The sequence below is a fragment of the Balaenoptera physalus genome (assembly GCF_965194825.1).
Source record: "Balaenoptera physalus genome assembly, chromosome: 9".
Lineage (NCBI taxonomy): Eukaryota > Metazoa > Chordata > Mammalia > Artiodactyla > Balaenopteridae > Balaenoptera > Balaenoptera physalus.
In genome coordinates this window covers 56,254,418-56,279,278 of record NC_138888.1, presented here as the reverse complement: position 1 = coordinate 56,279,278, position 24,861 = coordinate 56,254,418, and the positions used below count along the sequence as shown (strand labels likewise).

General features: G+C 36.6%; 1 long non-coding RNA gene across 1 annotated transcript in view; it reads right to left on the bottom strand.

The window, feature by feature from the left end:
- The window catches only part of LOC309667219, a 232,102-nt gene extending 210,547 nt beyond the window's left edge, over positions 1 to 21,555 (bottom strand). The window contains exon 1 of the long non-coding RNA XR_014267633.1: positions 18,303 to 21,555. This is a non-coding gene — a long non-coding RNA (uncharacterized lncRNA). The remainder of the gene's footprint in view (positions 1 to 18,302) is intronic.
- Positions 21,556 to 24,861: the final 3,306 nt, after the last annotated feature.

Genomic DNA, 24,861 nt, shown 5'->3' with positions numbered 1-24,861 from the left:
AAGTCATAAAATCAACTCTAACTGCAATAAGTAGTTAATGGATATACAAAGTGGAAAGATGTAAAATATGGCATCAAAAACATAAAACATCAGAGGTGGGAAGAGTAAAAATGCACTGCTTTTAGAATACATTCAAACTTAAGCAACTAACAGCTTAAAATAAACTGCTATATATATGGAATATGAATTTCATGGTAACCACAAACTAAAAATCTATAATAGATAATAGATAAAAAATAAAGAGAAACAAATCCAAACCTAACACTAAAAAAAAGCAGCAAATTACAGGGGAAGAGACTAAAAGAAGACAGGAAGAGAAAACAACAAAACCAACCTGAAAACAATGAACAAGATGGCAATAAGTACTCACTAATCAATAACCACTTTACATGTGAATGAATATACGTAATGTAATCAAAACACATAGGGTGGATGAATGGATAAAAAATAAGACCTATGTATATGCAGCTTACAAAAGACATCAAATCTAAAGACAGACACAGACTAAAAGTGAAAGGATGAAAAAAGATATTTTATGCAAATGCAATCAAAAAGAAAGCTGGGGAAATAATACTAATATCAGACAAAATATACTTGAAAACAAAGACTGCAACAAGTGACAAAAATGGCATTACATAATGATAAAGGGATCAATACAAGAAAAGTATATTACATTCATAAATATTTATGCACACAGCACAGAAGCACATAAATACATAAAGCAAATATTAACAGACATAAAGGGAGAAACTGACATTAATACAATAATAGTAGGAGACTTTAATACCTCCCTTACATCAAAGAAAAGATCATGCACACAGAAAATCAATGAAAACATTGGCCTTAAATGATACATTAGCCCAAATGAACTTAATAGATATATATAGAACATTTCATCCAAAAACTGCAGAATATACATTCTTTTCAATTGCACATGAAACATTCTCCAGGATAGCTCACACGTTAGGCTCCTAAATATGTCTTAATAAATTTTAGAAGACTGAAGTCATATCAAGCATCTCTTTTGACCACAACAGTACAAAGCGAGAAATCAATTACAGAAAGAAAATGGAAAACCACAAACATGAGGAGACTAAACAACATGCTACTAAACCACCAATGGGTGAACAATAAAATTAAAGAGGAAATTTAAAAATAGCTTGAGGCAAATGAAAATGGAAACAAAACATTCCAAAATCTATGAGACTCAGAAAAAGCAGTTCTAAGAGGGAAGTTTATAATGATACAGGGCTACATCAAGAAAAAAGAAAAACATCAAATAAATAATCAAACCTTACACCTAAAGAACATAGGAAAAGAAGAACAAATAAAACACAGTGTTAGTGGAAAATGGAAATAAAGATCGAGCAGAAATAAATAAAACAGAAACTAAAAAACAAAAACAAAACATAGAGATGGTTCTTTGAAAAGATAAAATTGATAAACCATTAACCAGACTCATCAAGAAAAAAAGAAAAAGGGCCCTCCAAAGTAAAATCAGAAGTGATCAGGGGAGAAGTTACAAAAGATACCACAGAGATTCAATCATGAGACAACTAAAAACAATTACATGCCAACATATTAGACAACCTAAAGGAAATGGATAAATCCATAGCAACATATCATCTTTCAAGACTGAATCAGGAAGAAACAGAAAATCTGAACAGACTGATTACCAGCAATGAAATTGAATCAGTAATAAAAACCAACAAACAAAAGTACAGGACCACATGGCTTCACAGGGGAATCTACCAAAAATTTTAAAGAGTTAATACCTATTCTTCTCAAACTATTCCAAAAAAAATGAAACAGAAAGAACACTTCCAAACTTATTCTACGAGGCCAGCATTATCCTGATACAAAAAGCAGGCAAATACACTAGAAAAAAAAGAAAATTACCAGTCAATATCCCTGATGAATGTAAATGCAAAAATCCTCAACAAAACATTAACAAACCAAGTTCAACAATACATTGAAAAGGACGATTCACCATGATCAAATAAGATTTATTCCAGGAATGTAAGGAGGGTTCAATACCTGCAAATCAATCACAGTGATACAACACATTAACAAAACAAAGGATAAAGATCACATTATCATCTCAACAGATGCAGAAAAATCACTTGACAAAATTCAACATTTCCTTTATGATAAAAATTCTTAACGAAGTGGATATAGAAAGAATGCATCTCAATATGATAAAGGCCATATACAACAAACCCATGGTTAACATCGTACTAAATGATAAAAAGCTGAAATCTTTTCCTCTAAAATCAAGAACAAGACAAGGATGCCCACCCTTACAACTTGTATTCAATATAGTATTGGAATTCTTAGCTAAAGCAATCAGACAAAAAATAAGAAAGCATCCAAATTGAAAGGGAAGCAGTGAAGCTGTCACTATTTGCAGATGATATGATACTATAGAGAGAGAATCCTAAGGACTCCACCAAAAAACTATTAGAACTAATAAATGAATTCAGTACAGTTGCAGGATACAAAATCAATATACAGATATGTGTTGCATTTCTTTACACTAAGAACAAACTAACCAAAATATAAATTAAGGAAACAATACCATTTAAAATTGCATCATAAAGAGTAAAATATCTAGGAATAAATTTAACCAAGGAAGAAAAATCTGTACTCTGAAAACTGTAAAAGACATTGATGAAATAAATTGAAGACAACACAAATAAGTGGAAATATATGCTGTGCTCATGAATTGGAAGAATTAATATTTTTAAAGTGTCCAAACTACCCAAAACAATGTACAGATTCTACGCAATCCCTACCTAAATACCAATGGCATTTTTCAAAGAACAAGAACATATAATCCTACAATTTGTATGGCACCTCAAAAGACCCTGAATAGCCAAAGTAATTTTGAGAAAGAAGAACAAAGCTCTGATTTTTAAAATATACTACAAAGCTACAGTAGTCAAAACATTATGGTACTGGCACAAAAACAGACACATAGACCAATTACACAGATAGAGAGCCCAGATATAAATTCTTGCTTATGTGGTTAATTCATCTATGACAAAGGAGCCAAGAATATACAATGAGGGGAAAACAGTTCCTTCAATAAATCAATGTTGGGGAAACTGGAGAGCTACATGTAAATAATTAAAACTAGACCATTTTCTTATAACATATGTAAAAATAAAATCAAAATGGATTAAAGATATAAATGTCAGACCTGAAACCATAAAATTCCTAGATGAAAACATAGGCAGTATCCTCTTTGACATCAGTGTTAGCAACCTTGTTTTGGATCTTTCCCCTTATGCAAAGGCCACAAAAGCAAAAATAAACAAATATGACTATCAAACTAAAAATCTTTTGCACAGTGAAGAAAACCATCATCAAAAATGAAAAGACAACCTACTAAATGGGCAATAGTATTTGCAATAGATATGTCTAACAAGGGATTAATACCCAAAATGTACAAAGAAGTCATATAACTCAGTATGAAAAAAATCAAGTAATTCAATTAAACACTGGGCAAGGACCTATATAGACATTTCTCCAAAGAAAACACAGAGATGGCCAATGGACACATGAAAAGATGCTCAGTATCACTAATCATTAGGGAAATGCAAATCAAAACAACAATGAGACATCACCTCACACATGTCAGAAATGCTATTATCAAAAAGACAACAAATAACAAGTGTTGGCGAGGATGTGGCGAAAAGGGGATCTTCATGCACTGTTGATGAGATTGTAACTTGGTACAGCTGCTATGGAAAACAGTATGGAGATTACTCAAAAAATTAAAAGTATAAGTTCCATACAATCCTGCAATTCCTATTCTGGTATGTATTTGAAGAAAACAAAAATACTAATTATAGAATATATATGACCCCCTATGTTCAATGCAACATTATTTACAATACCCAAGATATGGTGGCAACTTCAATGTCCATCAGTAGATGAATGGGTAAAGAAGATGTGGTATACATACATATAAAGGAGTATTACTCAGCTGTAAAAAATAATGAAATCTTGCCATTTGCAACAACATAGATAAACCTGGAGGATATTATGCTAAGTAAAATAAGTCAAATTGAGAAAGACAAATTCTGTATGATTTCACTTGCATGTGGAATCAACAAAACCGGACAAATGAACACACTTAACAAAACAGAAACAGAGGCATAGATACAGAGAACAAACCGGTAGTTGCCAGAGGGGAGGGGTTTGGGAGGATGAGTGAAATAGGTGAGGTAGATTAACAGGTACATATTTCCAGTTATAAAATAAATAATTCATGTGGATGTAATGTATAGCATAGGGAACACAGTCAATAATACGTAATAATTTTATATGGTGATAGTAACTAGACTTATCATACTGATAAAATTGTAAAGTATAAAAATATCAAATCACTATGCTGTACACCTGAAAATTATATAATATTTAAGTAAATTATACGTCAATATAAAAAATAGAAAATACTGAGATTGCCTGCAATAAAAAGGAAATGCAACATGAATTTCATGACATCCCAGAAACACAGGCCGTACCCTTGCTAGGACATTTTCAGTTGAGAGGCTACATCAGAAATTCAACCTGATCAGACTACAAAGCATGCAAGTGGAGCAGGTTGTGAAATTCACTTCCTGAATTAGTATTTTTGAGATTCATACAGTCTGGGACTATTCTGTTGGATCCTGCCATGGTGACTTTTTCAACTGTTAGGAGATATTCTTGTTAAAAGATTTTAGTGACACTTTTCATTTCAAGCTGTTGAGGAGACTGGGAGGTGGACAGAGCAGCTGTGAGTTTTATCTGTGTCTGGGATACTGTCTTTGAAGGCAGGAGTGAAACATACTCACAGAGCAATAAACAATCCATCTTCAAGGGGCTTCTAAAATAATGAGGCAGGTTAGAAATGATGAGAGATGGAACTAAAAACTAATGAGAGTAGTCATATAGAAGAGAGAAAAGAGATGAGAAATGCTTCCAAGGTAGAAGTGACTGAACTTGGAACATATTTTTGTCAGGGGGAGCAGGAATATATAAAAGGAACAAATTCATATTACAAACACAAATTTATACAAAATGACAAATACTTACCCAAGACTCATGTTCATAATATTTTACAATAGACGCAGACAGATTAACCGCCCACCCAATAAAAACCTCATAATAACTGTGATATAAGGAAAAAAATCAAAGGCACACAACAACTATTTACAGAGCAACTATGTATGACAACAACCTGAAGACTAGCAGAAAAGATTTTCCACAACTAAGAATATGAAGAAGGAACCACAAAGAAAAGGATAAAAGGGGCAGAGAGTAGGTATAGTCAAGATCCACACACCCAAGTAGGCAACGTATATACAAGAGAATAATCACAACTGCAGAAGTTCTCCCTAAGGAGCAAGGAGTCCAAGCCCTACATAAAGCTCCTCAGTCCATAGATCCTGCCATGGTAAAATGAGACCCCAACATCTTGCTTTGAAAGTCAGTGATGCTTGCATATGGGAGAGTTGAAGAGCTGTAGGAAACAGACTGTTTTTAAAGGGTGCTTTCAAAACCTCACATGCTCTGGATCCCAGTGCAGAGGCAGTAAATTGAAAGGAGCACTGGTCAGACCCAATTACTGATTTTGCAGAGCTTCATAAAGAGCCAGGAGGCAACTGGGACTCCTCCTGGGGACACAGATGTTGGCAGCAGCTTGTGTTAGGCACTCATTCTATGAGATCACTAGCTCTGGTAAGAACCATTTTGAGTCCTCCTTCTAGCCTATTAGCTCTGGAGGCCTACTTGCCCACCTGTGGGCTGGCACTAATCCTGGGAACACAGGGCTAAGCAGCCAGCCATGCAGGGACCTGGCCACACCCACTAGTGGGCTGGTGGCCACCATACAAATCAAGACTTGGCAGCCAACCAGTTTGGGGGCCTGCCCTGCTTATTAGTCAACCCCACCACAAAAGAAGGACCCATGCAGCTCACATGGGGGCATGCTTACATCATATAGCTCTGGTGACCAGAAGAGAGTGTGCTGCTAGATGTCTCCTACATAAGGCCACTTTTCCAAGATTGGGAAATGTAACTAAACTGTGTAATACATAGATGTAAACACAGAATTGAGCAAAATGAGAGGAGACAGAAGAATACGTTCCACAGGAAGGAACAAGATAAAGCCCCAGAGGAAGAAATAAGTGAGGTGGAGATAAGCAGTCTATCTGATAAAGAGTTCAAGGTAATGATCATAATGATACTCAATGAACTTAAGGACAGGAATAGATGAACACAGTGAGAAGCTTAACAAAGAGTTAGAAAAGAGTAGAAAAACCAAACAGATCTGAAGAACACAATAACTGAGATAAAAAATACACTAGAAGAAACCAGTAGTAGATTAGATGGTACAGAGGAATAGATCAGTGAACTGGAAGACAGAGTAGTGGAAATCACCCAAGCTGAACAGAAAAAGGAAAAACTAATTTTAAAAAATGACGATACTTTAAGAGACCTCTGGAACAATGTCAAGTGTACTAACATTTGAATTATAGGGGTCCCAGAAGGAGAAAAGAAAGAAAGAGGCAGAGAACTTATTTGAAGAATTAATAGCTGGAAACCTCTTAACTTGGAAAAGGAAACAGACATTCAGATCAAGGATGCACAGGGAGTTCCAAAGAGGAATGAGCCCAAAGAGGTCCACACCAGGACACATTATAATTAAAGTGGCAAATATTAAAGATAAAGAGAGAATCTTAAAAGCAGCAAGAGAAAAGCAACTAGTTACATACAAGCGAACTCTCGTAAGATCATTAGCTGACTTTTCAGTAGAAAATTTTCAGTAAAAGGGAGTGGTATGATATATTCAAAGTAATGAAAGGATAAAACCTATAACCAAGAATAAACTACCTGGCAAGGCTATAATTCAGATTTGAAGGTAAGACAGAGTTTACACACAAGCCAAAGCTAAAGGAGTTCAGCACCAGTAAACTGGTTTACAAGATATGTTAAAGGGGCTTTTCTAAGTAGAAAAGGAAAGACTACAACCAGAACTATGCGAATTATGAAAGGAAAAATCTCACTGGTAAAGGCAAACATACAGTAAAGGTAGTTGATTAACCACTTACAAAGTTAGTAGGAATATTAAAATATAAAAGTAGTAAAATCATCTATATCCACAATAAATATTTAAGGGATATACAAAACAAAATGATATAAAATATGATGTCAAAAAAACATTAAATGTGGGGAGTGGGAGTAAAAATGCATGGTTGTTAGAGCATGTTCAAACTCTGAACTTAAGAGATCATCAACTTAAAATAATCATATACATATATATGTATATATATATATATACACAAATATATATATGTTTTCATATGTGAACCTCATGATAACTGCAAACCAAAAATCTATAGTAGATACACACACATAAAAGAGAAAGAAATTCAAACATAGCATTAAAGATAGTCATCAAATCAAAAGGCAAAAGAATAAATGATCCCAGAGAGGTCTCCTCCCTTCCACCATGTGAGGTTATAATGAGAAAACAACTGTTTATTAACCAGGAAGCAGGCCTCACTAGACTCCAAATCTGCCATAACCTTGATCTTAGACTCTCTATCCTCCAGAACGATGACAAATAAATTTCTGTTTCTTAAAAACCACTCAGTCTACGGTATTCTTTATAGCAGTCTAGCAGACGTTAGTGGAAAAGCTGTTGAAATCTAAATAAAGTTTGTAGAGTACTTAATGGCAGCATACCAATGTTAATTTATTAGTTTTGAAACGGGTACCATGGTTATGTAAGATGCTAACATTAGGAGAAACTGGGTGAAGGGCATACAGAAACTCTGTACCATCTTTGCAACTTTTCTGTAAATCTAAAATTATCCCAAAATTAATTTTAAAAAAGAAACATTAAAAAAACTCAACAATATCATAACCCTATACATTGAGTAATCCTTGGCAGCTACACTCCCCTGACCAACACACACAACACCAAGACCAATGCATTTGCCAGTGTGTTGTATCTTTTATCTTAGACACACGATAATTACAGATATTTTTAATAGGTGTATGCAGAAAGATAATTGAAAATACTGGGCTTCCAATTATAACTTAGCTTTCAGGAAAATAATAACTAAGACATCAATAATAAAATAAATGTGCTTTTCTGACATTTTGAGAAAAATTTTAGAAACAACAAAAATTTATCCTAAAGCTTGAGAAGTAATACCACAGCTTCTTCCTACGTCTTTCCTGTAACTTAGATCCCAACCACTGCTCACTGCTCATCTTCTAAAAATTTTCCAAAATAAGATCACTGAAATTGTTATTTTTTGCATAGAATTTTAAAGAGTAATAATTTATTTAAAATTAAAGAAAAAAATAAGTAGAAAACTAAAGTATATTGGTAAATGAATTAGAATGGATATAAAATACTAAATTTTAGACTGCACAGTAAATAAATAATAAATGGTAATAAATAATAAGTTGCTTAGTGACATAAGATTGAGTAGGATGAGTGAGAAATATTGAATAGCTAGGTGAATAAAAGAGTAGACGAGAGATGAAAAGAGAATGATAATTGAGATCTATTTAACTAGAATTTTTTAAAAGACCATCAAAAGTAAAAGTTTTATCTTAAAGTGATTTTGATCCTGAAAAAAAATAAGTACTTGAGAAGTAGGTTTAGTTTTCTATATTATAGCGTTAATCTTATTGCTTGATTTCAACATTTAAATGATATATCATATATACAAAAGGGTAAATGAACCATCGTGTAAAATAGGCTCAATTTGTCCATTTTTTCTATAGCTCAATGCCATTCTGAAACATTTTTATTTAAGAATATGAAGTTACTCATTAACATTCAGCTCTAAAAATAAGTGACTAATTACAGTATGTTGACAAAAGCAAGTTATTTTATGCATTTCCCCCAAATCTCTTCAAAAGAAGCAAAAAAATGGACTCAGGAAATTATGCTTCAAAACACTTGGGGAGGGGGTGGAGTCAAGATGGCGTACTAGGAGGACACAAAATTCGCCTCTCCTCACAACTAGGCCACCTACCAGGCACCAGTGGGGGACCATGGACACCTAAGGGGATGGGAGGAACCCCCAGTGACCCAGTAGGATGTGGGGTGTGGGCGGAGTGAAGGGGGAGGAGAAGTGGAGGCAAGACGGGACTGGCGCCCCTGAGGAGTCTCTGGGGCAGTGGAAGGGATCCCATGCCCGAAGGGGGAAACTGGGGAACCACTGGGAGGGCAGAGGATCAAAAGGGAGCTTGGCCAGGCTTCCCCTGCCCACTTGGGCCCCCAGGAACCTGCTGAGATTCTGGGCCTGATCCTCTGCCCACCTAGGCCCCCTCCAGCCACCCAGGTCCTGAGGGAGTGGGAGGGAGGAAAGGGGGAGCAAAAGTAAAGACTGGATCTCCGGGACCAGCACCCCTGAGGGGTGGCTGGGGTAAGGAAGGAGTTCCTAAACCCAATGGGACCCACCCGCGGCAACGGGGGAGACCCTGGGGGAGATGGTGGGGGAGGGGCGTGAGGGAACGGAATGGAATGGGGCCAGTGATTTCCCTGCCCACGTAGGCACTGGGAAGCCTGTGGGGCTCCCGAGCCTAATCCTGTGCCCTCATAGCCTCCCTCCTGCCGTGCAGAGCCCAAGCCCCGCCCCTACACCCCACCCAGGGCCCTATCTCTACTTTCAGAGAGACCCTCCAACACACTGGGCCTAAACCCTACCCACACACCCTGAGGGCCCTACCTCCAAACTCCGGAACGCCACACTCCAGAGACCCTCTTTCCAAGTGCGGCGCAGGTCCTAAGCAGAGGGCCCGCCCCACGTTCAAATGTCACCACCCCACCTCTCTGGTCCTGCCCCACCCTAAACCCCGCCCCTGCCTAAGTTCCACCCCCTGCCTAAACTCCACCCCCATAGCCAAGGCTTGTTTATTTTTGTTTTCTTTTCTTTTTTCCTCTTTTAGATTGGGGTTCTGCATTACATGTTGATTCACTGTTGTTGATTCTTTTATATTTTTACTTTTCCTAATATATATTTTATTTTTCTAATTTTATTTTATTCTTTATACTTTGTTAGTGATCTCTCCTTTGGGCTTGTTGCCCCCCACCCTTTTTCTTTCTTTTTTTGGTTGTGGTTTTATTTTACCTTATTGCAGCTGTTTCAATTATAGTTTTATTTTTCATAATATATTTTTTATCTTTCTAATTTTATTTCATTTTTTATTCTTTGATATGGTACTGCTTTTTCTTTGTTTTTTCCTTTTTTTCTTTTTACTGCACCACAAAGCTTGCAGGATCCTGGCTCCCAGGCCAGAGGTCAGACCCAGCTCCTGTGGTGGGAGCTCTGAGTCCAAACTGCAGGACTAACAAAGAACGTCAGACCCCAAGGAATATCAATCAGAGTGAGGCCTCATGGAGGTCTTCATCTCAGCACCAAGACCCAGCTCTATCTAACTGCCTGAAAACTCCAGTGCTAGACATCTCAGCCAAACAACCAGTAAGACAGGAATACAGCACCAACCATCAAAAAAAAAAAAAAAGAAATGACAAAAAAAACGTTACAGACAAAGGAGCAAGGTAAAAGCATACAAGACCAAATAAATGAAGATGAAATTGGCAAACTATCTGCAAAAGAATTCAGAGTAATGACAGTGAAGATGATCCAAAATCTTGGAAACAGAATGGAGAAAATACAAGAAACATTTAACAAGGATCTAGAAGACTAAAGAGCAAACAAACAGTGATGAATAACACAATCACTGAAGTTAAAAATACTTCAGAAGGAATTAAAAACAGAATAACTGAGGCAAAAGAACAAATAAGTGAACTGGAAGATAAAATGGTGGAAATAACTGCCAGGGAGCAGAATAAAGAAAAAAGAATGAAAAGAATTGAGGAGAGTGTCAGAGACCTCTGGGGCAACGTTAAATGCACCAACATTCGAATTATAGGGGTCCCAGAAGAAGAGGAGAAAAAGAAAGAGTCTGAGAAAATATTTGAAGAGATTAGAGTCAAAAACTTCCCTAACGTGGGAAAGGAAATAATCAAGTCCAGGAAGCAAACAGAGTACCATACAGGATAAACCCAAAGAGAAACACGCCAGGACAAATATTAATGAAACTATGAAAAATTAAATACAAAGAAAAAATATTAAAAACATCAAGGGAGGAGCTTCCCTGGTGGTGCAGTGGTTGAGAATCTGTCTGCCAATGCAGGGGACACGGGTTCGAGCCCCGGTTTGGGAGGATCCCACATGCCGCAGAGCAACTAGGCCCGTGAGCCACAATTACTGAGCCTGCGTGTCTGGAGCCTGTGCTCCGCAACAAGAGAGGCCGCGATAGTGAGAGGCCCGCACACCGCGATGAAGAGTGGCCCCCACCTGCCACAACTAGAGAAAGCCCTAGCACAGAAACGAAGACCCAACACAGCCATAAATAAATAAATAAATAAATAAATAAATAAATAAATAAATAAAAATTTTTGAAAAACAACAAATAACATACAAGGGAATCCCCATAAGGTAAACAGCTGATCTTTCAGCAGAATCTCTGCAAGCCAGAAGGGAGTGGCAAGACATATTTAAAGTGATGAAAGGGAAAAATCTACAACCAGATTACTCTACCCAGCAAGGATCTCATGAATGAGATTTGATGGAGAAATTAAAACCTTTACAGACAAGCAAAAGTTAAGAGAATTCAGCACCACTAAACCAGCTTTACAACAAATGCTAAAGGAACTTCACTAGGCAGGAAACACAAGAGAAGGAAAAGACCTACAAAAACAAACCCAAAACAATTAAGAAAATGGTAATAGGAATATACATATTGATAGTTATCTTAAATGTAAATGGATTAAATGCTCAAACCAAAAGACACAGACTGGCTGAATGGATTAAAAAAACAAGAACCATACTTAAGCTGTCTAAAAGAGACCCACTTCAGACCTGGGACACATACAGACTGAAAGTGAGGGGATGGAAAAAGATATTCCATGCAAATGGAAATCAAAAGAAAGCTGAAGAAGCAATTCTCATTATCAGACAAAACAGACTTTAATATAAAGACTATTACAAGAGAGAATAAGAAGAACACTACATAATGATCAAGGGATCAATCCAAGAAGAAGATATAACAATTGTAAATATTTATGCACCCAACATAGGAGCATCTCAATACATAAGGCAAGTGCTAACAGCCATAAAAGGGGAAATCAACAGTAACACAATCATAGTAGAGGACTTTAACACCCCACTTTCACCAATGGACAGATCATCCAAAATGAAAATAAATAAGGAAACACAAGCTTTAAATGACAAATTAAACAAGATGGACTTAATTGATATTTATAGGACATTCCATCCAAAAACAACAGAATACACTTTCTTCTCAAGTGCTCATGGAACATTCTCCAGGATAGATCATATCTTGGGTCACAAATCAAGCCTCAGTAAATTTAAGAAGATTGAAATTGTATCAAGTATCTTTTCCGACCACAACGCTATGAGACTAGATATCAATTACAGGAAACAAAATTTAAAAAACAGAAACACGTGAAGACTAAACAATACACTACTAAATAACCAAGAGATCACTGAAGAAATCAAAGAGGAAATCAAAAAATACCTAGAAAAAAATGACAATGAAAACACAATGACCCAAAACCTATGGCATGAAGCAAAACCAGTTCTAAGAGGGAAATTTATAGCAATACAATCTTACCTCAAGAAAAAAGAAAAATCTCAAATAAACAATATAACCTTACACCTAAAGCATCAGAGAAAGAAGAAAAAAAAAAACCCAAAGTTAGCGTAAGGAAAGAAATCATAAAAATCAGATCAGAAACATGAAAAAGAAATGAAGGAAACGATGGCAAAGATCGATAAAAATAAAAGCTGGTTCTTTGAGAAGATAAACAAAATTGATAAACCATTAGCCAGACTCATCAAGAAAAAAAGAGAGAAGACTCAAATCAATAGAATAAGAAATGAAAAAGGAAATGTAACAAATGACACTGCAGAAATACAAAGGATCATGAGAGATTACTACAAGCAACTATATGCCAATAAAATGGACAACCTGGAAGAAATGGAGAAATTCTTAGAAAAGCGCAACCTTCCAAGACTGAACCAGGAAGAAACAGAAAATATAAACAGACAAATCAGAAGCACTGAAATTGAAACTATGATTAAAAATCTTCCAACAAACAAAAGCCCAGGACCAGGTGGCTTCACAGGCGGATTCTATCAAACATTTAGAGAAGAGATAACACCTATCCTTCTCAAACTCTTCCAAAATATAGCAAAAGGAGGAACGCTCCCTAACTCATTTTACGAGGTCACCATCACTCTGATACCAAAACCAGACAAAGATGTCACAAAAAATGAAAACTACAGACCAATATCTCTGATGAACATAGATGCAAAAATCCTCAACAAAATACTAGCAAACAGAATCCAACAGCACATTAAAAGTATCATACACCATGATCAAGTGGGGTTTATCCCAGGAATGCAAGGATTCTTCAATATACGCAAATCAATCAACGTGATACACCATATTAACAAATTGAAGGAGAAAAACCATATGATCATCTCAATTGATGCAGAAAAAGCTTTTGACAAAATTCAACACGCATTTATGATAAAAACTCTTCAGAAAATAGGCATAGAGGGAATTTACCTCACCATAATAAAGGCCATATATGACAAACACACAGCCAACATCATTCTCAATGGTGAAAAACCATTTCCACTAAGATCAGGAACAAGACAAGGTTGCCCACTCTCACCACTATTATTCAACATAGTTTTGGAAGTTTTAGCCACAGCAATCAGAGAAGAAATAGAAATCAAAGAAGTACAAATCAGAAGAAGTAAAGCTGTTACTGTTTGCAGATTACATAATACTATACATAGAGAATCCTAAAGATGCTACCAGAAAACTACTAGAGCTAATCAATGAATTTGGTAGAGTAACAGGATACAAAATTAATGCACAGAAATCTCCTGTATTCCTATACACTAATGATGAAAATCTGAAAGAGAAATTAAGGAAACATTCCCATTTACCACTGCAACAAAAAGAATAAAATACCTAGGAGTAAACCTACCTAAGGAGACAAAAGACCTGAATGCAGAAAACAATAAGACACTGATGAAAGAAATTAAAGATGATACAAACAGATGGAGAGATATACCATGTTCTTGGATTGGAAGAATCAACATTGTGAAAATGACTACCCAAAGCAATCTACAGATTCAGTGCAATCCCACTCAAACTAGCAAAGGCATTTTCCACAGAACTAGAACAAAAAATTTCACAATTTGTATGGAAACACAAAAGACCCTGAATGGCCACAACAACCTTGAGAAAGAAAAACAGAGCTGCAGGAATCAGGCTCCCTGACTTCAGACCATACTACAAAGCTACAGTCATCAAGACAGTATGGTACTGGCACAAAAACAGAAAGATAGATTAATAGAACAGGATAGAAAGCCCAGAGACAAACCCACGCATATATGGTCACCTTATCGTTGATAAAGGAGGCAAGAGTATACAATGAATAAACGAGAGCCTCTTTAATAAGTGGTACTGGGAAAACTGGACAGCTACATGTAAAAAAATGAAATTAGAACATTCCCTAACACCATACACAAAAATAAACTCAAAATGGATTAAAGCCCTAAATATAAGGCCAGACACTATAAAACTCTTAGAGGAAAACATAGGCAGAACACACTATGACACAGATCACAGCAAGATCCTTTTCGACCCACCTCCTAGAGAAAGGGAAATAAAAACACAAATAAACAAATGGGACCTAATGAAACTTAACAGCTTTTGCACAGCAAAGGAAACCATAAAAAAGAAGAAAAGACAACCCTCAGAGTGGGAGAAAATATTTGCAAATGAAGCAACTGACAAAGGATTAATCTCCAAAATATACAAGCAGCTCATGCAGCTCAATATCAAAAAAACAAACAATCCAATCCAAAAATGGGCAGAAGACCTAAATAGACATTTCTCCAAAGAAGATATACAGATTGCCAACAAACACATGAAAAGATGCTCTACACCACTAATCATTAGAGAAATGCAAATCAAAACTACAATGAGGGAAAAAAAAAAAAAAACTACAATGAGGTATCACCTCACACTGGTCAGAATGGCCATCATCAAAAAGTCTACAAAGAATAAATGCTCGAGAGGGTGTGGAGTAAAGGGAACCCTCTTGCACTGTTGGTGGGAATATAAATTGATACAGCCACTATGGAGAACAGTATGGAGGTTCCTTAAAAAACTAAAAATAGAACTACCATATGACCCAGCAGTCCCACTACTGGGCATATACCCAGAGAAAACCATAATTCAAAAAGACACATGCACCTCAATGTTCACTGCAGCACTATGTACGATAGCCAGGACGTGGAAGCAACCTACGTGTCCATCGACAGATGAATGGATAAAGAAGATGTGGCACATATATACAATGGAATATTACTCAGCCATAAAAAGAAACGAAACTGAGTATTTGTAGTGAGGTGGATGGACCTAGAATCTGTCATACAGAGTGCAGTAAGACAGAAAGAGAAAAACAAACACTGTATGCTAACACATATATATGGAATCTAAAATGAAAAATGGTTCTGATGAACCGAGGGGCAGGACAGGAATAAAGATACAGACATAGAGAATGGACTTGAGGACACGGGGAGGGGGAAGGGTAAGCTGGGAAGAAGTGAGATAATAGCAGTGACATATATATACTACCAAATGTAAAATAGATAGCTAGTGGGAAGTAACTGCGTGGCATAGGTAGATCAGCTCGGTGCTTTGCAACCACCTAGAGGGGTGAGATAAGGAGAGTGGGAGGGAGACGCAAGAGGGAGGGGATATGGGGATATACGTATGCATATAGCTGATTCACTTTGTTATACAGTAGAAACTAACATACCATTGTAAAGCAATTATACTCCAATAAAGATGTTAAAAAAAAATTGGGGAGGTAAAAGCTTAAGATTTTTAAAAAGTGAACTCAAAATGATGTCATATAAAAAGGGTTACAACTAAACACAATTGTTAAACATATATATTGCTCCCCTATCAAAATTTCATGTTGGTTAATGGTTATAAAGGCCTACTTTTCACCTATGGAGCAGAAACTCTAGTTTTTATGTAACCAATATTTCCAAAGTGTCCAATCACCTTTATTTATTCATATAATAAATGATGAGTCAAGCTATTCACTTCTAATTTTGCAACTGAAACCACTGATATAGAGGAGCTAATATAGGCTGTCTCAGAATCACACAGGAAGTTGATAAAAGGTTCAGAAATATAACTGAAAATGTTATATGTCCATTTATGTCTTATCTGTATGAAAAAATTAAATATATGTTTCCCAGAAAAATTTAGGTGTCCTAAAATTAACAGAAACTTCATTTGGAAAACCATTTATTAACATTTTTATTGCAGCTTTCATCATTTTTTCCCTCTCCAACAGCCTACCTCTATCCAAGTTCCCCTTCATACCCTTGTTATAAATTCATCTATTGGATTTTGTCAAAAACTCTGTTTAATAAAAACCATGACAATCAATAAAAAGCTTAAAATAAGAGAAAATAGGATAGAAACATGCAAGACACTACCAAAAAATCCTTATGTGTGGATATACGTAAAGGCAAAAATAAATTAGATGGGACTGAATTATTTGGTCAGGCTGATTTTCTGTGACTCACAAAGATCATCTTGCAGGGATGGGTACTTCTGGGTTTCACATCATTCTTGGAGGCAGAGCACCCTTTCTGATTGGTCAAGTCCTTCTGCTCTCTGGAAATGTTCTTAGAAACTCATTATAGACATGAACAACCTAAATGTCTACACTATCTAAGCAAGCTGTGTGTGTGTGTGTGTGTGTGTCTGTGTGTGTGTGTGTGTTACATTATGAGTTTAAAAGAAATGAAAAAAAAAATAATTAGTTTCATTTATGGTCTGTCATATTGGCAAACATTAAAAAGTATTACTCCAATCTGTCTGTGTGGTGCAAGGCGGTTACTTCCATACTCTTCTGGTGGGAATATTAATTGTTATAGCCTTTTTGACAATAAATTAAGCAAACTACATAAAGATATTTTACTATATAAGGATACCAAATGATATTCCTTCTAGAAAACTATTCTTAGCACGAAGCAGTCTGGGCAGGACTTCCAGAGTGGCAGAGTTAAGGATCACCATAAATCTACTCCTTTAGGAAAATAACAAAAACACTGGAAAAATGGTCAAAATCAATATTTTCAAGGCTCCAGAGTTAACCAAAGGCTTTCAGTAATCTGAAGATTTTACTTTAGAAAAATGCTGAACTTGGAGCAGCAGGATTTGTGGCATTACAACTAGACCTACTCGCATCCCCATATCTATATCTCTGTGGTAGCCTTAAAAACTAGCAGCTTTGCATGCCTTGGAGGATGCCATCTGGGATTTAACCCTTCAAATCATGAAACCCCAGAGCATTATCGCTACTGAGATCTGTTTCACAGCTTTTTGGGAAAGCCCATTTCCAAGATGTTTTCATTGTATTGATTTCCAGTGGAATTCAACTCCATTGGAAAACCAGATTTTCAGAGTACTTATCAAAAATAATCCATGGCAACTATTTTTCATCACAGTTGACGGAGGCTGTGATACTGAAATGGAGCAGGACCCTACGGTCCTTCCCCCTCCCCCACCCCCTCGCCGTGTCCTCAGTCTGCCTTTTGTCTGGGGGAAAACTTTAGCCAAACAAGTTTAATCAGAGAAGCAAGACAATGCAGAAACAAAGGAAAACAGTCAAAAGAGACCAAATAATAATAGTTTAGTCATTAAGCCAGGTCAAGGACTTTACTTCCTCCTCAAGGGCTATAGATAACATTCTGAACCATATTCTGTGAGCTGTCTTATAGATACTGAAACCCACACCAGGTGAAAGAAGTTAACTACATAATGACCAGACTGGAGCCATGACGTAAGTTGCCACAATTCTGGCTTCAAAGAAACGGGAACAAACCGACCCTGGAACTAAAGACTAACTGTATTGAAAACAATCAACATGACGCTGATCAGACCACTGCATGACTAATTTCAAAATGACTGTCAGAGCTGACTATGCTGTTTCTGCGTGTAGCCCCCTCCCTCCTTTTATAAAAGGTCTATAAAATCTCTTGCCCAGTGATTGTCAGTGGGAGAAGTCAGCTTTTGGAAAGGAGTCCACCCTCCCCCCACCCCCAAGTTGCTAGCCTCCAAAATAAAGCAAACTTTCCACCAACCTTGCCTCTTTATTGGCTTCCGAGCAGCGAGCAGTCGGATTCCCACTTTCGGTAATACTTTTCTGGCGTCCAACAGGAGGCTGTTGCGTTCTCGCGAGGCTGCTGCGTTTCTCGCGAGGCTGCTGCGTTCTCGCGAGCTGCTGCGTTCTCGCGACATCTAGCTCTCCCGGGGTTTTCCAAAGTAGAGGCGCGGGCCATGCGATGGCGTGGGGTGGTTGCAATGAGCCAGGTCCTTGTGGTTAGCTGGCCCCAAGAGGGTGATTTTGGGGGACGTTCCTAGCAGCTGCCGAAACCATTTGTTTTGGGGATCCTCCCTGTTTCTCCCCTGCTCCTACTACTAGCTGCCAACTTACGCTTTTCCTTGGTGGAATGGAAACGTGCATCTGGATGAGCTGACAAGCTCCAAGACTGAGAAAGTCCACCTGTGGGCACAAGGGCAAACTTCTCTTTTGAGCATGAAGTGCTATTTGGACATTTTGCCAATTGGTTCTGACGTGGGTCTGATGTTGAGGACCGTTTGTGAACACAAAGTGCGATTGGACTCCTTTGCCAATTGCTTCTGATGTGGGCCTCATATTAAGGACCGTATGTGAGCCTGAAGTGCTATTGAGCATTTTTGCCAGTTGGTTCTGATGTGCCTCTGACGTTGAGGACTGCTTGTGAACATGAAGTACTATTGGGCATTTTTGCCAGTTGGTCATGATGTGTGTCTGACGTCAGTGACTGTGTTAGGGAAGTCTTTGTTTGGGACTCCATTCAGTCATCCTCTTGGCAGATTTGTGACAGCTCTGTCTTCTGATGTGTGAATGTATATTCCATTTGTGTGACTGCTATTTTTGTTGTATTTTGTAAAATGGGAAATTCAGGTTCAATTCATTAGAAAAATTTTAGCTATGAAATTATGACCCAAGAAAAAAACAATAATTTTTTTAACAAGGTATAACCAAAGTATTCTTCAGACTCCAGAGAAAATTGGTTAAGATGAAACTCTTTTGAAACTCCAAAACTGGATCTTTTTACATATGCCGTTAGAAAAGCTAGCTTGATAAAATACTGTTTTCAGAATTCTGACCCTGAGAGAACAAAAATATGCCTAAGAGAAGGCCTGAAGTTAACTCTTATCATGTCCTTGAAATACAAACAGCCCACTTTGCCTGAGACTTCAGCCTTAGGTTAATTAGTAGAACTTCAAAAGATGTTTGGGTTTATTAAACACACAACTTGTGCCATATTAAAGAGAAATTATGTTATGGAAAAAATGTAAGCTTTCAGAGGTTATAAAATATGTTCTTAAGTTTGCCAATCAGTAAATGCTGTTAGAACAGTTCAATTATTTGTTTCTTGGTTTTGTTAGGGTGTTTAAGGGTTAAAAATTGTGCTATGTAATTAAAGCTACTAAAAATGACAAGAGAAGCATTTTAGTATGTGAAACAAGTAGGATATGTGTTGTCAGCGAGAAAAGGTATAAAAAGTGGAGATATTTTTATTGAAGAAAAATGATAATTTTTTCCTAGAGCTGGTTGTTTCTGGATGGGGAAAAATAAGGGATAAATCATGTGAGTACAAAAAGTGGATAAAATGTTTGTGAAAAAAGGAAACTTTGAGAAAAAATTTTGGATGTTGTCAGGAGTGATTAAGATGAGATTGGATTTAATTAGGTAAATGAGCTTTGTTATTAATAGTAAGCTGGTACAAGACTGGAGTTTGGTTTTCTTTCTCCCTGTTAAGAGAACAAAATTTTCCTGGAATATCAAGCTGCTATTTATAACAGATTGTAAGTTTCTTTCTCTAGCTAACTTTGAGTATTCCAAAGGGCCCCTAGGCATGTCAGAAGAAATATTAAAGTAACTAGGATTATTTGGTATGTTAAATTATATGGAAAACATTTGATAACTTTCAGACCATATTGTCTGTGGAAAAACTTTAGCCAAACAATAAGTTTAATCAGAGAAGTGAGAAAATGCAGAAACAAAGGTAAACAGTCAAAAGAGACCAAATAATAATAGTTTAGTCATTAAGCAAAGTCAAGGACCTTTACTGCCGCCTCAAGGGCTATAGATAACATACTGAGCCATATCCTGTGAGCTGTCTTATAGATACTGAAACCCCTGCCAGGTGGAAGACGTTAACTACATGATGACCAGACTGGAGCCATGACATAAGCTGCCACAATTCTGAGAACTGTCTTCAAAGAAATGGGAACAAACTGACCCTGGAACTAAAGACTAACTGTATTGAAAATAACCAACATGACGCTGATCAGACCACTGCATGACTAATTTCAAGATGACTGTCAGAGCTGACTGTGCTGTTTCTGCATGTAGCCCCCTCCCTCCTTCTACAACAGGTCTATAAAAGCTCTTGCCCTCTGACTGTCAGTGGGAGGAGTCAGCCTTTGGACAGGAGCCCACATTCCCTCCCCTAGGTTGCTAGCCTCCAAAATAAAGCAAACTTTCCTTTCCACCAGCCTTGCTTCTTTATTAGCTTCTGAGCAGCGAGCAGCCGGACCCCCACTTTCAGTACCAATATCGTTTTGTTAAAACAAGATCTTGGCCAGAAACATTTGGAGAAGGAAATGTGCATAGGGAATTCTGAAAATCTCCAACATATTCCTGGGAATTTAGAAGGCTGAATATATATGCCGAGCTACACACACGGTCAAGAGACCTGAGAGGGTACCAATCTCTCACTGCTGTCTAACTTGAGGTCCTGCACAGGAAGTGAAGGCTTAACACAGATTTGTGAACTGCCTGAGCACCGAAGGCATGTCCCAACACACACACATACACACACACACACAGCACTTGGCAAAGGGTGGAAAACTTATTGTTTAAGGCATTTAAGAAAAACTCTAACCAATCATCTGACTCCAGTAAGCTAACTGAATGCAGACTTCAGTGAGTCACACATCAGGAAATACAGAATCCATCCAGGAAAATCAGTAAACAAAATACAAACAATAATAGCAACAACAACAACAAATTCTAAGTAGGGGAAATATTATTTCCAGAGCTGCCACCTTACATTATCTAAAATAAACAGTTTTGGCAAAATGTTATGAGACATACAAAGGACAGTACACGAATATGCAGAGAAAAACAAAATTAATAGAAACTATCCCTGAGAGGGCACAGATATTGAACTAAGTATACAAAAACATTAAAATAGTGACTTTAAATATGCTCAAAGAAATAAAGGTACCTGTGTCTAAAGAATTAATGTATAGCAATGATGTCTCACCAGATACAGAATCAAAACAGCGAAGGAAGGAAGGGGGGGGGGAAGGGGGGAGGGAGGAAGGAAGGAAGAAAAGAAAGAAGTTGTGGGGGAAAAACAAACAGAATGAAGCAATGTTATTCTCAAATATTTAAACACAAAAATGTTTATTACAGCTTTGCTTATAAGAGAAAAATGATGGAAATAACATTATAAAAACAAGCAGTTTAATTTCATTGTTTTGATGTGGAGAATTGAGTCAAATAGTCTGAAGAAGTTTAGTCGTTTAATAAATTTATGCTTGACATCCAGAGGTAAGAGCTGTGAACACACATTTCTGCAGAATTAAACAATGTTAATGTGAATTTTAAAAACATTTAATTTGTTGGTCAAGAGGTTAAGGATTATTCACATATATTACCTGAATTTCGTTAGTGCACCTCTGCATAGCTTTCTTTGTTAAAGATGAGAAAATAATAACTAGTTACCAGAAAATTAATAAAATAAAGTCAAATGAAAATAAAATGTCAAATTCTGGCTCAAAATGTAATGTGTATTTGTATAAAGTGAACTTGTTTGTTTGGCTTCTGTTTGTTCTGGTAGACAGCTTATAGCTAGGTCTTGCTTTTCTTTTTTAATCCACTCTGACAATTTCTGCCTATAATGGGGTATTTAGACCATTCCCATTTAAGTGAACACTGATATAGCTGGATTAAAATGTACTATGTTTGTAACTGATTCTATCCATTGTACTTATGTTTTGTTTCTTCGGTTTTTTTCTTCCTTTCTTATTCTCCCATCTCTTACTGAATTGAGCATTTATAAGATTCTGTTTTCTCTCCTGCCTTAGCGTATCATTTATATTTCTTTAAAAATATTTTTAGTACTATAAGTTGCCTTACAGTATTTTAGTTGCCCTAGTATTATTAATATGCATGTACAGCCGATTCGTGTCTATATTCAAGAAACACTGTATGTACTACTTCAAGGGTAGTTCAGGTACCTTATAACAGAGTGTTCCCAATTTCTCCCTTCTGGCCTTTATAAAATCTGTGATATTCATTGAACTTATCCATCTTCTATAACCATGTAATATATTGTTTCTATCATTACTGTGAACAAACATTTCTATATTTTATCAAATAAGAAAAAGAAAGTTTATTATCCCTTCATTTTATTACTTATCTTGTGCTTTTCTTCTTCTTCCTTTTTTAAAATATAGATTGAGTTCTGATCTATGTTATTTTCCTTTATTTAAAATGTCTTGAGGGGCAGGTATGCTGTGACGAATTCTCCATGTTTCAGTTTTTCGAGTAAAGTCTTTATTTCTCCCTCACTTTGAAGGATAATTTTGCTGTATATGTAATTCCAGATTTATAGGTTTTTTTCTTCAAATATTTCCCGTTGCTTTTCTTGTTTGTATGGTTTTTGACAAAAGTTGGCTCTTATTTTTTTTTCTTCTGTAGGTAAGGCATATTCTCCTCCTCTCTCCTCCGGCTTCTTTCAGGATTTTCTTTTCATCTTTGGTTTTCAGCAGTTTGAATAGGATATGCAAGTTGTTTTCAAGTGCAATGGCTTCCTTTGATTTTGAAATGGATCCATTGTTTTTAGTCTAAGTGGCACAATTACTTTTAAAACATTGTGGGCTTCCTATGTATTAGATTGAAACTGACTCATTATGGGGGGGGAGAGGGAGAAACATTGTCACAAATCCCTGTGAATAGGCCCCTTTCAACTTCAGTCTGTCAGTCAGGATACTATGGGACAACACCAGAGTAGTTCTTAGAAGTCCTGTTATAGTGTTCTGAGATTACTGGACATGTTCCTCAGATACTCTGAAGATACTCTGAAGCCATTTTATCTCACTTAGAGGACCTATGAAGCACCACTTAAACCTTTTTGAGATCTTAGCAAATGTTTTAATGACCTTAACTATGACACTGTGTTTTACTGTCAGTGTCCTAAATTTGATCCTTATTCTGAGGCCATTTTTATTTGAGAATAATTTTTTCTGGGAAACAACATGGATGAGAAATAATTTTATTTTCCAACAGAGAAAGTCCTGGCTACTTTATATTTCTTTTATACTCTGTTTGAAAACACAACATTTCCTTCTCAAGCTCATCTCTCTCCTCCCATACTTAATCATACTTAATTTAGACGCAGCTAAAGGAAACTATTTGGTACTTTCACAGTCTGCCTGGAAATCCGATTAGCCAGGTCCACCAGTTAATTAAATATCCTGTTGTCCATGTTACCATAGAGGATAATATCATTAATTTACTAACAGCATATAACTTGGGCTCTTTTTCCTCCGGCCTCTCATAGCAATTTTGCTACTGCTATTCCAGCCTTTCACTAACAATCTCCTCTTCAGGTCTTTGTCAAGTGCCTGATCCCAAAGTTATGGCATGGGTTTGTTGCAAAAGGACTCTACTTTCTGTTAGCAGTTTCTACTTCAATTAGCGTTCCCTCTGTAATAATCCAGCCCCCAAATTATTGGCTTGACAAAACAATGATTTAATTTCTCAGAACTCTTTAATCTGTACTGGGCTTATCTGGTAGTTTGTTTGTTTGTTTGTTTTTTGCATGTCTTGCCGATGATTATGTGAACAGCTACATTTAACTGGCAAGTTGTCTGCAATCTTGGTTCATCTGGGACATTTAGGCGGTTGGATTTCTCTCTCACTCCAAGTAGTTTTGAGGCATCTCTGTCTGAATGTAGTCTCTTCATGTGGTCTTTTCATTTGGAAGTTCCAGAAGAATAGCTAAACTTTGAACATGAAGAATCAGAAAAGCTGCTTGGCCTTCTTAAGGCTCTGGCCCAGTACTGGCACACTGTACAATCTGTCACTTTCAGTTTGGCTAAAGCAAGTCTCTGGCCCATCACAGATTCTAGAAGAGGCTACACAAGAGCATGACTAGCGCATGTCTCTGGTTCATTGATGGTAACCAATGTAATGGACTATCACAATTGCATAATCAGTATAACCAATGGTATAAAATAAGTCTGGAAAAAAATGGCTACAGCATTAAAAAATACTTTAAAATGTTTTCTGTATGTTTGATTTTGGTTATGATAGGATTTGGGAGATAAGTAGGGATAAGAATGGGATAAAAAATTATCTGCTGCAATTTACCCACTGAAATGTTATTTCTTTATAACAAAAATGTTTGCTAACACTACACTTTAAATAATAAAATTTCTAAATTGACATCTATAAATCACATTTAGAGCTTGCTGCTACTGTCACAACTACTTTTAATGATAATTTTAATGATTTTTGTTGTTGTTTTACTGGTCTGATTTGAATTGTTAACTAAAATAAAAGAAAGTGAATTA